This window comes from Octopus sinensis, linkage group LG6 (assembly GCF_006345805.1).
Source record: "Octopus sinensis linkage group LG6, ASM634580v1, whole genome shotgun sequence".
NCBI classification, from domain to species: Eukaryota; Metazoa; Mollusca; class Cephalopoda; order Octopoda; family Octopodidae; genus Octopus; species Octopus sinensis.
The window spans coordinates 96,841,230-96,848,340 of record NC_043002.1 but is presented as its reverse complement, the minus strand read 5'-3'; positions in this window follow the sequence as shown (position 1 = coordinate 96,848,340).

Here is a 7,111-nt window from a genome sequence, read left to right as displayed (position 1 = left end):
AAAAAAGGAAGAGAAATATATATATATATATATATATATATATATATATGCATACATATATGCATATGTGTGTGCAACTGTGTGTGCGTGCCTGGCATGTAGTGGCATGTGGTTGTATGTCGTGGATATGTATATAAATATGTTCATATAGTTCTTCTTTTACCTATTGCATGTCTTTTTGTCGTGCACATCTGTGTTAATTAATTTACTACAAAGCAACAACGCAATTAGATCATTATTTATATTTACTTTCACAACTGACATTGAATACTTGAATGTAAACTTTAGATGCATAACTTAATTTTTTGATTTATATCTATCAAGTATCCCACATGGTGTACAGTATCGATTAGCAGACATAAGGTTATATGAAAAGCATTTGGTCGCATCTAGTACTACTTGTTAAACATGCTTAATTACACGAAGGCGTTAAATTAAGTCAAACATTTTCCACTTCATATATAAGTTCTTCTCAAACATCATTTAGGACAAATGATATAGAGGTCCAGCAACCGTCATCCTACCTCCTAGCAGTTTTCATTAATGATTTATAATTTGCATGTAGTAACCAGCAAAAGACAGGAAGGAAGAGTACAACATTCCATTGAGCTTTGCATGCGTGGATTATGAGAAATCATTCGATGTCAAATGAATGGAGACAAATGATTGAAATAAATGAGAATCAGGCGGTCATTTGGAGTTAACCTCGATATCACAGGTGATTTCTTTAGTAAATCGACGTTCGTGAAGCATTTCTAAATGAACAGTGAAAAGTTCAGATTGCAAGAATTGCAAGGCAAGGTTACAAAATATTACTTGGGGTATTTGGAAGTGCCCACAAGAAGCTTTTGGATACATGGTGTAGACCTGCCCTGCATTACTTTCAGTCATAACTTCTAACTGAACTACAATGCTATAGAGAACACCTGGTAGCAGCAAGCACATGGGCCTAAATACTCACCTTTGAAAAGCTAAGCCACATGCGATTCCACTGCGAATAAAACATAGAGCAAATTCGTAGATGGAAAACGGAAGAAGCTGACTCCCAGGTTTACCTGGGGAAAATTGATGACAAAAGTCCAAAGCGAAGAACTGAGGATGCCACGCAATATCGTTCCCGGCTGCGTCACATTTTTCAAACTGGAATCCATTGTGAGAGAAACGTACAATTTAGCATGAAGAAGGAAAAATTGAATTAGCGTGCATTTTTTTTTGTACTTGTTTCAGTCATTTGACTGCGGCCATGCTGGAGCACCGCCTTTAGAGTGGTGAAAGAGTACAGCAGGGATCACCACCATCCACTGCCGGAGCCTCGTGGAGCTTTTAGGTGTTTTCGCTCAATAAACACACACAACACCCGGTCTGGGAATCGAAACCGCGATCCTCCGACCGCAAGTCCGCTGCCCTAACCACTGGGCCATTGCGCCTCCACGCATTGTTACCCTCTTCATTTAAGAATGGTACAGTTATAAAATTTAGTCATCCTCCAGTACAATATAGGGTGTAACAAGATAGCACTGACACAAGGAGACAAAAAATCTAGAAAGAATTTGGATGCGAGAAGAGGCTGTTGTTCCCATAAGCCACCGTTTAAAGTGACAGAAACAAAAATGGACTGGACATGTTAACAAGAACTAAAACAACAGATAAACCAAACAGGAAATGGACAAATTCCTCATGAGAATATTAAGACTATCAAAAGTAAAAATGGTGAAAAATCTTCGACTGAAAAACAGGTCCAAAAGTGGCAGAAGGCCAAAGATACAGGGTAATGTAAAGCATAGAGAAAGGGAGTGCCTCGCCTCGCCTCTAACAGTGATACAAATAAAAATAGGAAAAAGGAGGGGAAAGAGGGATTGAGGAGGTGGAGGACATTGAGAGGGAGGATATAGTTTACCTCAATATGTTTTCGTTCTGGATATACGTAGAGCCCTAAAGACAAACAACATTTTTCTGGGTTCGATAATTTGAAACTTTCCCTGAAAGCAAGAAACAGCAGCAAAGAAGAAAAGTGTTGAACAAATATGCATGTACGTATGTAGGCATGTAAGTGTGCATGCGCCCGTGTCTATGTGCGAGTGTGCGTGCGTGTGTGTGTGTGTGTGTGTTCGTGTGTGCGCGCATATGTACGTACGTATGGAAATGCATCTGAGTCTTATATTGAGTTGTAGTTTTTAATTTTTTAACATAAATGTACCAAACCGGTTTCAGCAATTTGTGTTTTTTACATTGGTAAATAAAAAAAAACTTTAATTGAAAGTATATGCGAAACTTCAGCAAAAAAAGCATGCTTAAAAGTCAGATGTTCTTGTTGAATAACTTCTTGGTGACTTCATTTATGTACCACCTGTTTTGATGACTTGCTTTTGACCAGTAGACATCAAGTTGTTTGATGTTCTGCAAGCGTCATTTGTTTTTGTTAAAGTCTTGGTATCTTGCTTTCTTTCTAACGGTCGTGCAGCGTTCCGTTTATTTCATTCTCTTAAGAGGCCACTTGTCCTGGTCAGCTGAATATTTATCTGTTTTTTGCTGAGGGTCCGGTTTATTGCTTAAGCCTAAGGTGACGTCAGTAACTGATGTTTGAGAAGATGCAAGGTGTAATTGTATAGCAGTATGAATTCAGGTTTTGAATCCCGAAGCAGATCATTATTTCATCTTTTGATTTATGTCTGTTGCTTCTTGTCATTTTTAGTGTTATAAGCTATTTCGTTTTGGATATATTTCTTAAACATATTTCCCTTATTCAATTGGAAATGGGCTGAAGTGTCTCCGATGCATTGATATAAAGGTAAAATTAGATATTATGGATGTTTGTTCACTGGGCACAGACTCAGTTGTTTAATTATGGGTCTGTGCCCATAAGTAAATAACCCGTTGCCTGTTTACCTTCATTCTGTCAATCAAAGTCTAGCTTGTTTGACTATGTAATCCACACTACACCCGCCGCGTTCGAGAACAAATTGAGTTCCTCAATGATTTTTATGGTGCATGTTTACCCTGACTTGAAGCTTCAGTAAGGCTAATGCAGGTTCTGCAATTGAGTCGGTTACATTTTATTACTATTTGGATTGTAGTTTTGGTAGCTAATTTGGCGGCAATAAGTAGGCCTTTTAGAAATAATGATCTTGTGCTTCGAGGGTATTTTTAATTCGCAGGTCGTTCATTAAAAGAGCTATATTCGGATGGATAATGTTGTACGCTTCAATGTTTCTTTCATTGTAAGTTCATGCATAAAATGTTTAGCGTATCAGGGGGTTTTCTTTTTGTTTTGCGCAATTCTTGGATGCTTATCGCTTTTGCTCGTTCTATTCCGTTATTGAATAAACTGACCGGGTATATTCTTTCGAATAACACGATTTTGAGTTTTGGAATTGTTTTTCCTGGATTTTAGAGCTGGATATTTACAGCTGACATGGAGCGAAAACTCCAGGCTTTTGAACACAAGTACTTCAGAATACTGCTACATATCCTCTACACAAAGCGAACAACTTTTTATGAGGCAGAAAGTCAGCAAATACGCGTGGCGACAGCAGACTATGAAAGCATTTCAAGCGATGCTCCAACGACTAACTGCATCAGTTAAAGGATCCCGATAATGATATTGCTCCCTCAAAAACTTTAGTGATACAGATGACATGTATTTCCTTGACCTCATTTGCACAATAATTTTATATCATTGATTCGAAGTTATATTTCCATTTTCCATATCATTTTATGCACAAATCCTAATAAGAAAGCTAATTAACTTGCCTTTCTCAGATGAACACTATATATAAGAGATATAAATATATTGGGTTTTCCGGAAATGTTCGTGCCGATTTTTAAAGGAAAGAAAAAGGTCAATAAATACTTGCCATTAGATTTTTAATCAACCAAATATGAAACAGTTTATTGCACAATGCGTCTCGATCTTTCCTTTAACTTGAAAATATCCTCTTCCCAGAATTGAGGTGTCTGGGAGGGTAAGTCGAAAGGTAAGCTACTATAAAATCGACACGAACTTTCCGGACAACCCCAATACATTACTATACATACAAATCAAACACACACACACACATATGACTAATATTTCATGAATACAGGTTAGGAGAAGTATGTTTACGATTTCAGTATGTTACATGCAGCAGCTGTCTATCTCACTAACCGTATTAACTTAAGAAGCCATTCGTTAGGTCACTCACATATTAGCAAATGTTGATGGAGAACTTAAACAGACTTTTACGATACTAAGTTAGGGTAAATACGTAGCAAATGATTCATTGCTTCCTTAACACATGCTAGCGAGATGGAAGGATTTTAAGGGCAGGAAACAAAATGCTAAGCGGAATTTCTTCAGGCTTTTCAAGACGTGAGCAAACTTGGCTCTTAAACAACATTAAAAATTCATACAGCACCAGGAGGGAAATTTGAGCTGCTATTTCAAGTGTGGTGGTATCTTTTAGATACCCTAAATTATAATTTTGATATTAATTATTACCTTTGAATGGTTTTTATACCCATACTGGCCACTTGATAAGTTCGATATTTAAACAACGATTTTATCCTTAATTATATATATATATATAAGTGTGTGTGTGTGTGTATTACTGTGTCTGGGGAGAGTTATTCTCTTTCACTGCCTTTTTATTTAACACACTCACCGGTTCGATTTTCGCTCATTTACGTATGTATGCTTTTCTAAATTTTTTTCTTGTGTCTTGCAACCTCTGAATGAGCAGGAATCGAAACGGTTTCTTTGAACAGAAATCATTTCAAGAAAAGAAGCTAATGGAATAAACGGACTTGTGACTAGTAGGAAGTTCAGGAGAGTAACGATGCAAAGGCACTAAAAGAGAATTACTCTTCTCAGACACTATGAAATATGCTTCAACACACGAATTCACATAAATAAACTTACAAACCAAATACAAAGACGAGATGTGTGCGTGTATATATATATATATATATATATATATGTATGTGACCTCGTGAGTACCACTGACGATTTTTTTCCCTCTGTCTTCCCTTCTCGGGATCTTTCCTTCTCCTATGTTTCCGACGAAGAGCTCCGCTCGAAACGTTAAACCCCCCTTCCCTTCTTTCCTGAGCGTCCAATAATACTTTATTTGTTCCACGTCCTTGCGTTGTTGTATTTTTTTGTTTTCTTGTTTGGATTAACTTTATATATATATATATATATATATATATATATATATATATATACTGGAGTAAGCCCGTAAATTTGGAAAAAAAGTACTCAAATACCAGAGGTAGAGTAATATACTTTATTTAAAAGCAGCAGAAATATAACAAAAGCTGTTACTCACAGTTTCACGTTCTGTTCGTCGGACAGGTTTGTTAAAATAGGACAGAAATAACGATCTGATCAAAACTAGTTTAAAGATACACCTTTTGTTATATTTCTGCTGCTTTTAAATAAAGCAGCAGAACAAAACTGTCCGACGAACAGGAACGTGAAACTGTGAGTAACAGCTTTTGTGATATTTCTGCTGCTTTTAAATAAAGTATATATATATATATATATATATATATATATATATATAATATATATATATATTATATATATATATATATATATATATATATATATATATATATATATATATATAGTACGTTTAAATATTTGTTCTGCAAGATTTTTTATGTGAAGTCGTGTGTTGAAACAGAAATTGTTATATTTCGGAATGGTCATATTGCCAGTTTAGCCAATAAAAATACACGCACTATATATTTGGTGTTATTTTGCTTCAGTATTATTTATTTTTTATATTAATCTTAATCTTATTTCGGCCAGATTTCTGTGTGACGAAAGAACTCTGGCCGAAATAAGATTAAGATTAATGTAAAAAATAAATAACACTGAAGCAAAATAACACCAAATATATAGTGCGTGTGTTTTTATTGGCTATACTGGCAATATGACCATTCCGAAATATAACAATATATATATATATATATATATATATATATTTAATATGTACTCACGCACACACGCGCATACACGCACACACACACACACACACACACACCACACACACACACACACACACACACACACACACACACACACACACACACACATACAAACTATATAATGAGACGTAATGCTGCTACGAAAATAATGATATTCGATTTTAGTATAATCCTTTTGCGAACTTCCAGACGGATATTTTTGTCTTTTTTTTTTACGATTTTGCTCCAAACAGAGCTAGAGACCAACGAAAGAGACTACACAGAAGGAAAGCAATAGGGCTGCTAATTCTAAAAGCTTATTGTTCGACAGAAAGTTTGAAGGAGAAAAGCAAAACAATGGTGATGAGTTCCATTGAACAGAATGCATTTAAAAAAAAAGAAGCTCATAGAATAAACGGACTTGTGACTGGTAGGAAGTTCAGGAGAGTAGCGATGCAAATTCTATGAAAAAAGAAATTAATAAAATTCTACCCGACAGCAAACCTCGACCTTTTGCAGCAATACAAGCATCCCCTAAAACCTTGTACAAATAGCATTGATTTTGTGCCATAAAATCCTTTATGTTTTCTCTCTCTTTCAGTGCACGCTATTTCGATGTCGTGAAACTTCATAATAACGATTAGCTGGGTAATGCAATGAACAAAACAGTATGTATAGCTTTCTACAGGAGAATTTTGATTCGATGTCATCTTAACTCAACAATATTGAGAAGTTCATATTTATTCACTAAACTGACATAAGATTACCAATTCTTCTCTGACTTGTTTCAAAGATTGGAATGCGACCGTGCTGTGATACCATTTTGAAGGGTTTCTGTTGAACAAACCGCAACCCCACCATACTTATTCATTTTCAAGTATGCCACTTATATTATCAGTCCCTTCTCTCCAAACTGGTCGGGCTGTTTCCGAAACAAAACATTACTGGTCCTCTTGGAAAATTCTGCATCCCCCAATCGATTAAATTTTCCTATTCCACCACAACTAATATTGTCGTTATAACCTGACATCTGAAGTATAAGAAACATAGTAACTAGCAATCACACTAATACAACACACCCTAACCCCCATCCCTCCACCCATAGCCCTAGGATAACCTTAAACCTCCTTACCAACACCACCAGCCCTAATCCTAATAT